The sequence below is a fragment of the Labeo rohita genome, chromosome 19 (assembly GCF_022985175.1).
Source record: "Labeo rohita strain BAU-BD-2019 chromosome 19, IGBB_LRoh.1.0, whole genome shotgun sequence".
NCBI lineage: Eukaryota > Metazoa > Chordata > Actinopteri > Cypriniformes > Cyprinidae > Labeo > Labeo rohita.
This window is the reverse complement of record NC_066887.1, coordinates 22,903,183-22,913,958: the sequence shown is the minus strand read 5'-3', so window position 1 is coordinate 22,913,958 and position 10,776 is coordinate 22,903,183.

Below are 10,776 nucleotides of genomic sequence, written 5' to 3'. Positions count from 1 at the left end.
CATTTTAAAATATATTCAAATACAAAAGAGTTATTTTAAATATTAAAAATATTACTAATTAAATAATATTAAGTATTACTGCTTTTGCTGTATTTTGGATGAAATAAATGCAGGCTTGCTGAGCAGAAGAGACTTCTTTAAAAAGATTAAACATCTTACTGTTCAAAAACTTTTGACTGTATCTGTGTTTGTTAATTATGTTTTATTTATATTAATCTGTCTGAGACATGAGAAATATTCGTTTTCACATGCAGTTGCAATATCTATCAACAGAGGGCGCAAGGACGCTGTTTTAGGCTATTTTCTGCTTTAAAAATGTCTGCAAGAACAGTCGAACTTTAAACTTAAAGTCATTTCAGATATTTTGGCGGAAAACATCGTTTATCCTCTTGATAAACCACTATTCTTTTCATTTTAAACTAATGTTACTTATAAAAACTGATTCATTTTATGTTCCAGTCATAACAAAACATTTTATTTTTACACAAAATAACAAACCAGTCTAGACAGACATTCCGTATGTTATGCAAAACCATAAGAAGATCGGTCTCAGAACTAAATGTGAGTAGTTTTGAGCAGATATATAAGCTACCTTAAATAAAATATTAGCTGGGTCTAAAGATCGTTGATGTTTTGCTCTAATTGCTGGAATGAATGTTTTGGTGAAGACAGAGTTCATTAAAGCAGTCAGGAAATGGCTCGCAGAGTAAACCTTAATTGCCCTTTAAAATGAGACGATACACACACACGACCCCCTGACATAATACTGTAGCCTATGTACCATAAATAATAGCCTGGAATGGTTTGGGACAAAAATGAAGATGAATCGGACTACAATGAAATTGGTTCCATATGTCAAGCAGGGGACAGTTCCCAATGAATCATGGGCAGAAGTGTCATATAAAGTAGGTGTTGAATGATCTAAAGGGTTCCGTCGCCATAATTGAGGCCATTCATCAGATAATTAATCAATGAGCACTAAAAATGCTGAATTTGCTGTTCAGTTCTACGATTTCATGCAACCACTCAACTTGATTTAGACCTTGCTTATTGTTAATCCTGTCAGTTTTACACTATTTTACAATATTCTGGTTATATTATAGTTTAAAGTTTATTTTTTAAGCTGTTTAATGCAGATATGTACATGATGATGACTGATGATGACATAAATGGTTTTGCTGATTTTGCAGCAGTTTGTCAAACACCAGCAATCTACTTCTAAACTGTTACATTTCCTTTCCTGGAAGAAAAAAGGTCAATGTTCAGATCTCATCATCTGCCTTTGTGACCCACTGTGTAACAATTACAAGAGCCTGCTATTGTAATTGTGGCCCCTGTGGGGCCCGAAGTAAGCTGCAATAATTGGTCTCAAAAGAATATAGACCTCCTTTGAATATAATGCCAAGCAATATCAAATATGAGCTTATAGCAATGCCTGGAGGCATTCCGTCAACGCGACTGAAAAAAAATCTTTTTGTATTTTGCTCGAGGACACAGATAATTCAGATAAAACCGTGTATGCATCAGACTATGGAGTTATAATATATAGAGTCCTTCTCATTTTATTTTAACAATGTTTTAACAATAAATTAATAATAATTTAAAAAATAAAAAGCGAAATTGTTAGTGATTCTTTGAGGCATATTAATAAAATAATTTGAATTTTGGTCATTAGGATTTAAGCAATTATTTATAATATTGAGTAGTCATGTGTACACAGTAAGGATAATATAGATACAAAACAGCTGCAGAAAAATGATGACATGCTAATTTTTAGTAACCTTTCCCTTGTACTGTAAAGCAAGTTCCATTCGAATATAAAAATAGGTGTGAGAATAGGAGTCCATCCTTGAGGATTTGTGCAGATGATGTTTTTCATCACGCTTCATGGTGTTATATATTCATGTATTCCTCTGACAGGTAGTTCATAAGACCTGTAAGTGTGGCACTGTGTGAGACATGAAGTACATTATCCTATTAAAATTCAGCATGAAGGAATTACATGCCCGAGACCAGCGAACAAATGAGACACATGGTCACGCAGGTCATTTCATTCGCTCTCCTCTTCTTTTGCTTTCATTCTAACACAAAGCGCTTCAGACATCGAAGAGTATTTTCCCTTATGTTCCTCTGTGGCAGGTACAGAAAAATAAAGATTCTTAATTGGCATCTACAGTACCATGATGAAGCATTAATGGAAAAGTTCAGCCAAAAATGAATGTGCTGGAAATTTGCTTACCCATCAGGCCATCCAAGATGTAGCTTGTTTCTATATTTGGAGACATTTAGCATTACATCACCTGCTCACAAACGGATCCTCTGCAGTGGATGGGTGCCATCAGAAAGTGAGTTCAAACAGCTGATAAAAATCACAATAATCCAGTGCATCAATAAATATGTTGAAAAGATGCATGTTTGTTATAAACCATCCATCATAAAGAGGTTTTAACTTCAAACCTTTCCTTCCGTGGAGATATTCACTTTTCTGTTAAGCGGCAATATTTGCCCCTGATATGGATATGCCAGGGGCATTTTTTACATTTGTGAGGGCAATTTTTATGATCACCTAATTATAATAAAAACCATATTATGTTGTCTTTAATGCCAAATACCTAAATTTACCCAATTACTTTAATCAATATTTTAAACAGTTTACACTGTTTAAAAACAGGAGCTCACAGGGCTGCAATATTATAAAAAAAAAACATTATTGTAGATTTTTGCTCTTTATATCGTAACAATAAGATCGATATAGAAAACAATATAAAACGTTTGTGTATCGTTTTGGGCACGTCACATTCTGGCTTCACAGACAAACATGTCAGTCCATAACTTTAGCCAAGTTTAGCATAAGTTATGCAAACTCATAAACTATAATCACTGAAGCTACGAAATTAATCTTTTGTTTACATCATATCTGCGCTGTGTTGTTTACGATCAGGGAATTCGCGAACGTGCGCAAACAGCAACAGTTCAGGCGTTTTCAGCGTGGACTAATCTAATCTCCTCTGATTGGCCAATGCATTCTTAAATTCAACAGAAACCCGTTTGATTGGTTATACCGCTAATAGCTGCGCAAAACAGAGCGTAATAACAATGGGATGCAGTGTGAGCGAATCTAAATGTAATTCCGGAATTGACACTTTTCATTCTTTTTCACATTTAATTTTAATCGCGACAGACGTAATACATTGTTTAAAGGATTAGTTGACTTCCAGAACAAAAATGTACAGATAAAGAGGTTCATGTCCAAGAGGTTCATGTCTTTCTTTCTTCAGTCGTAAAGAAATTATGTTTTTAAGGAAAACATTTAAGGATTTCTCTCCATATAGCAGACTTCTATGGTGCCCCAAATCTTAACTTCCAAAATACAGTTTAAATTCAGCTTCAAAGGGCTCTAAACAATCCCAGCTGAGGAATAAGGGTCTTATCTAGCGAAACGACGGTTATTTTCTTAAAAAAAAATTACAATTTATATACTTTTTAACCTCAAACGCTCGTCTTGTCTAGCTCTGTGTGAACTGTTTTTTGAAAGTTAGGGTACGTCTAAAAACTCTTGTCTCATTTTCTCCTCCAACTTCAAAATCGACCTACATCGCTGTTTTTACATTTCTTTGTAAAGGGTGTTCGGTCTTCTTTGCTTGTTCACTTTGTAAACTCTGGGTTGGTACTTCTGCAGCGATGTACGATGATTTTAAAGTTGGAGTAGAAAATGAGATGGGAGTTTTTAGATGTACCCTAACTGTCATGTCCGGAAAAAAAAACGTTCACACAGAGCTAGAGAAAACAAGCGTTTGAGGTTAAAAAGTATATAAATTTTATTATTATCAATAATAATAATAATAATGATCGTTTCACTAGATTAGACCCTTTTTCCAGATCAAGCAAGAACAGTCCAAAACTAATATGTTGGTGGATTTTGATGTGAGAGGACAACAGGGGATTGAATCTTCACCAGAGGTTGTATTATTATGGATTATGGACTAGTATTTTGGTCACTTATGAATAATGATCGATTCGTCTCTTACAAACACACAGCTTTTTACTTCACACTATTTGATGGACTGGAGATGATTACTTGTTATTGTGATGCTTTTATCAGCTGTTTGCTTTTGACAGCTCATTCACTGCAAGGTTCTTTGAGCAACCCAAAATGTTTCTCATGGCATCACTGTAAACCCCCCTTTTTTTTGCACTTTCATTTTTTAAGACTGTACAGTACGACAGAAAGCTGCACAAACAAAAAAAGCTTAGCCAGCCTTAAACCACATTACAAATAAGCCACATTGCAATTTCAAGAGTGACTTATGTTTAGTGAATAAATCAAATCGGAGCCGCTGTAACAATGTTTTCAGCTTGCCCAGAACAATAGTCAGGAGACCAGGTTTCTTTTCATAGCCTCTCTCCTTCATCAGAAAGCATCACATCAGTGTACTGTTTTCTAAACAGCTCTGACGGCTGCACCAGAAGGCTCTTGTTGATTCTTTACTGCAGGTTTTCTATTTTGTGTACACAACCTCTCTGAACACATCCCTAAAAGAAATCCAATAATGCGGAACCCCAAATGTATATCTGAATGTTAAAGGAAAATTCCAGGTTATAAATATTTAAATATTTATTTTGTATTTAAATAATCATTTTGTATTTTTTAATGCCCCTATAAACTGCAAGCTTCAAATGGACCTTTTGACCTTGAATTGATTTGATGATTTAACATGGAGGATATAAAAAATGAACAGTGGCCGACAAATAGCCGTCCTTGAGGTCCCTTAAGCTATTTGAGACCAGCTACACTAGTCACAAATCATTTTTCATACATCCAGAAGTGAGTTCATGCTGTACTAGTACATCTTCAGGCCTCAGCAACTCAAGACGCAGGTCTATACAGGTGTTTTGTTGATGTGCTTGTTATGCAACACTTCGGTCTACTGACACAGGCCATTTTCCGTCTGTCCCTCGTCCGTTTAACCTTTCTGTACACCTCCGAGAGACGTTTGTGATTCCCGATATCTCCACCAACCAGGAGAGAACGTGCCTTTGTACACAACTTCCCATTTTAATGTGCTTTTAAAAGGCTTTTCATATCATTCACACAGCGAGTGGCTTCCTTCTGCCCCCAGACACTTGAAAAGGAAAAGGATGACAGAAGACAGCCTTGCTTTCTGCACTACGAGCAAAAAAAAAAAAAAAATCTCACCCAAAAAACTCTTCAGCGAAGACGGCGACAGCAGCAGTGATGATGCTAGAGCCAATTTAGCTCTCCCGCAGAAGCCCTTGAGCCCAAAGGAGGGGTGCTGAGGTGATTGACGAGCAAAGCACAGAGAGCGCGCCACTTTAACAATCGCACGAGACGCTCACGAAGCAATTTCTGCACTGCCAGAGTCCATACGAGCTGAGTTTATCAAAACGTCTCAGTGTGTTGTAGAAGGTCTGCATGGAGATGGAGTAGCTGTCTGAGCATCACAACATATGTCGGACATTGTCAAAGGAAACAAGTTACTGTTCATTACATGAGAGATTACATCACAAATGCATTCAAAATGAACGTTTTTATGCTTTTAATATGAATTTAAGAATGGCATCGTTTAAATGGTTATATTAGCATCTGTCTTTCGTTTGTCTATCCATCTATCTATCTATCTATCTATCTATCTATCTATCTATCTGTCTGTCTGTCTGTCTGTCTGTCTATCTATCTATCTGTCTGTATGTCTGTCTATCTATCTATCTATCTGTCTGTCTGTATATCTATCTATCTATTTATCTATCTATCTATCTATCTATCTATCTGTCTGTCTGTCTATCTATATATCTATCATCTGTCTATCTCTCTATATATCTATCTATCTATTATCTGTCTATCTGTCTGTATCTGTTGATCGATCAATCAGTCTGTCTGTCTGTATGTCTGTCTATCTAACCATCATCTATCTGTATGTCTTTCTGTTGATTGGTTCGTCTGTCTATCTATCTATCTATCTGTCTGTATGTCTGTCTATCTATCTATCTATCTGTCTGTATATCTATCTATCTATCTATCTGTCTGTCTATCTATCTATCTAGCTATCTGTCTGTATGTCTATCTATCTATCTATCTATCTATCTGTCTGTCTATATATCTATCTATCTATTTATCTATCTATCTATCTGTCTGTCTGTCTATCTATATATCCATCATCTATCTATCTCTCTATATATCTATCTATTATCTGTCTATCTGTCTGTATCTGTTGATCGATCAATCAGTCTGTCTGTCTGTATGTCTGTCTATCTAACCATCATCTATCTGTATGTCTTTCTGTTGATTGGTTCGTCTGTCTATCTATCTATCTATCTGTCTGTATGTCTGTCTATCTATCTATCTATCTGTCTGTCTGTATATCTATCTATCTATCTGTCTGTATGTCTGTCTATCTATCTATCTATCTATCTGTCTGTATGTCTGTCTATCTATCTATCTATCTGTCTGTCTGTATATATCTATCTATTTATCTATCTATCTATCTGTCTGTCTGTCTATCTATATATCTATCATCTATCTATCTCTCTATATATCTATCTATCTATTATCTGTCTATCTGTCTGTATCTGTTGATCGATCAATCAGTCTGTCTGTCTGTATGTCTGTCTGTCTAACCATCATCTATCTGTATGTCTTTCTGTTGATTGGTTCGTCTGTCTATCTATCTATCTATCTGTCGGTCTGTATGTCTATCTATCTATCTATCTATCTATCTATCATCTGTCTATCTGTCTGTCTGTCGATCAATCAATCAGTCTGTCTGTCTGTATGTCTATCTATCTAACTATCTGTCATCTGTCTGTCAGTCTATCTATCTATCTGTCTGTATGTCCCCAACAAACATGAGACGTCCACCCGACGTGCAGATCATGTCTATATTCCGACAAAGACGTTGAAATGACGTCGTTTGGACTACTTTTGCTCAGTGGGTCTCTATCTATCTATCTATCACCTGTCTATCTGTCTGTCGGTCTATCTATCTATCTGTCCGTATATCTGTCTCTCTATTTATCTATCTATTTATCTGTCTGTCTGTATATCTATCTATCTGTCTGTATGTCTCTATCTATCTATCTATCTATCTATCTATCTATCATCTGTCTATCTGTCTGTCAGTCTATCTATCTATCTGTCCATATATCTGTCTCTCTATCTATCTATCTATCATCTGTCTATCTGTCTGTCGGTCTATCTATTTATCTGTCTGTCTGTATATCTATCTATCTGTCTGTATGTCTCTCTATCTATCTATCTATCTATCTATCTATCTATCTATCTATCATCTGTCTATCTGTCTGTCAGTCTATCTATCTGTCCATATATCTGTCTCTCTATCTATCTATCTATCTATCATCTGTCTATCTGTCTGTCGGTCTATCTATTTATCTGTCTGTCTGTATATCTATCTATCTGTCTGTATGTCTCTCTATCTATCTATCTATCTATCTATCTATCTATCTGTCTATCTGTCTGTCAGTCTATCTATCTATCTGTCCATATATCTGTCTATCTATCTATCTATCTATCTATCTGTCTGTATGTCTGTCGGTCTATCTATTTATCTGTCTGTCTGTATATCTATCTATCTGTCTGTATGTCTCTCTATCTATCTATCTATCTATCTATCTATCTATCATCTGTCTATCTGTCTGTCAGTCTATCTATCTCTCGGTATCTCTCTCTATCTCTCTCTCTCTCTCTATCTATCTGTATATCTATCTATCTATCTATCTATCTATCTATCTATCTATCTATCTATCTATCTATCTATCTATCTATCTATCTATCTATCTATCTATCTATCTATCTATCTATCTATCTATCTATCTATCTATCTATCTATCTATCTATCTATCTGTCCATCTGTCTGTATATCTGTCTGTCTATCTATCTATCTATCTATACATTGTGTATATACACTGTGGGTGCATATGTCTTTATATACAATATATGAAAATACAGAAATTATTTAGAAATATATAAAATATATAACGTTATAAACGTATATAAAGTGCAAATAGTACATATATATGCATACACACACATACACACACACTATAAAGAAGTTCAAAAAGGTCAAAAGATTACATGGTACATTTATGCGCATATATTTATGTAAATATATGAATATATAAATGTGCACTTGACTCTGTTGATTACATGAACCATTGCAATTCATCTCTCCATACAGGATTGGATCAGGTCGAACATCGATGGATTCACTCAGTGTCATCTCTGAACAATGAGACCTCTCGCTCCATCTGACAGCTCCGTGGAAACACGGGCGGTTTAAGCAGCCGGTGAGCCACAGGAGAATCACTTCAACTGCTGAAGGCCATTGATCTTCTCCAGCTCCTCTCCCTCCTGATGAGGAGCGAGGAGCTCTCCAGAGAAACACATTTTCACAGTCATTCATCACCACCTGCAACGTTAATGTGTTACACGTGAACACGCACAAGTCACTGTTTGTACATTTGCAGGCATAAATGCTGTCATTCTAAAAAATAAATATACGACAGCACATATAAGCTGCAGTAAGCATTTTAGAAACACCATGCATAAAATTGCTCTTCAACCTGACAGATGTCATTTAAATGGGTGTCCTGAGAAAAATGAAAAATTGGTTCTGTGACAGCCTTAGGCTCTATAACGGGGGAAAAAAGAACAGATTTCGCATGCTTCTGCATTATTCTACATGTAGTGTGTTCACACTGAAAAATGCAGGCGTAGTGCACTACAAGTACCCAAATGGATACTTTAAAGTCCACATAAAATCAAAATACTGTGTATAGCGTCTTCTGTTTGGGTCCTACTCAGAAATGAGTAAGCGGCATTTAAAACAACATATGACGCACACTGTTAAAACCTTAGAGGCTGGGACTGGCAAAAACTCCAAAAAAAGGACAAAATAAGCACCATAATAGTTCATTTGCAGAGGCGGACTTACCCATTAGGCAAAGGTAGGTGACCACATTGGGCCCCCAAAAGCCAAGGGCCCCCTAAAATGCTTGTCATTCACGAGATGCTCATTAAGTGCTGACTGAATAGTTGTTGTTTTACGGTGTTTATTACCATGACAACCGTCTGCATGTCTGAGTTGAATGTGCTTCTTGTGTATCCTACTTGAAGCAAATGAAAATATCATGCAGCATGAAGCTGTAATTAAATATTGAGTAACAGTGCATATTATATGATTATTGTTTTAAATGCCGCTTACTCATTTATGAGAAGGAACCAAGCAGAGGATGCTATATGCAGTTTTTTGGTTGATAATCCTTAGGTGTGTAGGCCTAAATGTATAGTTCCCTTTTCATATATTTTTTTCACTTTCATTTTAAAATGGTAAAATAACTAAAAATAAATGAATTTTAAAGTTTACAACAGCCTTTGGAGAGTGTAGGTAATTGGACTGAGCTGTATGTGTACTCACCCCGTTGGCATCCAAGATGTTCATGTCTTTCTTTCTTTAGTCGTAAAGAAATGTTTTTTGAAGAAAACATTTGTGCCCATATAGTGGATTTCTATGGTTCCAGTGAGTTTGAACTTCCAAAATGCAGTTTAAATGCAGCTTCAAAGGTCCTAAATCATTCCAGCTGAGGAAGAACGGTCTTATCTAGCGAAACGATCTGTCATTTTCTAAAAAAATATATATAAATGTATGTACTTTTTAACATCAAATGCTTGTCTTGTCTAGCACTGCCATGCGCATGCGTGCTCTGTGTATTCCGGGTCAATAGAGTTAGGGTAGGTCGAAAACTCCCATCTCATTTTCTCCTCCAACTCCAAAATCGTAAAACTGCGATGTAGGATGATTTTAAAGTTGGAGGAGAAAATGAGATGGGAGTTTTTCGACATACCCTAACTGTCTTGAACGGGACTGCACAGAATAAAAAAAATCCTCGGCTGGGATTGTTTAGAGCCCTTTGAAGCTGCATTTTGGAAGTTCAACCTTGCGGGCACCACTATATGGAGAAATATCCTGAAATGTTTTCCTCAAAAAATATATTTTCTTTACAACTGAAAAAAGAAAGACATAAACATCTTGGATGACAAGAGGGTGAGTACATTATGTTATTTTTTGTTCTGGAAGTGAACTACTCCTTAAAAGGGGTCATCGGATGCCTATTTTCCACAAGTTGATATGATTCTTTAGGGTCTTAATGAAAAAAACTCTTACACTCACTTCTGCTGTAGGTGAAGCTGGATTACGAATGATTTACGCGGACATAGACACATTTATGTAGATTGGAGGCACATTCCCTTCATAAACAAACGTAATCCACTGCATCTTCAGCGCCTCAGATGTCGGGAGTAAATGACGACCACTATGTTCATTATAAAATCCAGCAACACAACACCTCAATCGCTCAATCTGAGATATTCTTGTCTAATTTACATCCCTGCTCCGGCATCGAAACAATGGAGGTTGGACTGTTACAGCTGATCTGAGGTAAGACGTTCATGTCAATCAACTATCGTGGGAGCTGCCTCTGTTGGTGTGACGCCACAACGACAGGCATCTGAGAACGGCTCGATTTGAAAAAGGGGATATTATTTTTACAGATTAATTAAAAACCACTGCATGAATTTTTATCATTACACCGTAGATGTGTACATACACTGCCAACACACATTAATGTTCAAACAACATGTAAAAGTGAACTATGCATCTGATGACCCCTTTAAGGCACTTTCTTAACACAGAGGCTCATTTTATCTAAAAAAAAAAAAAAGTGTTTATGAGCTGCTTTGTT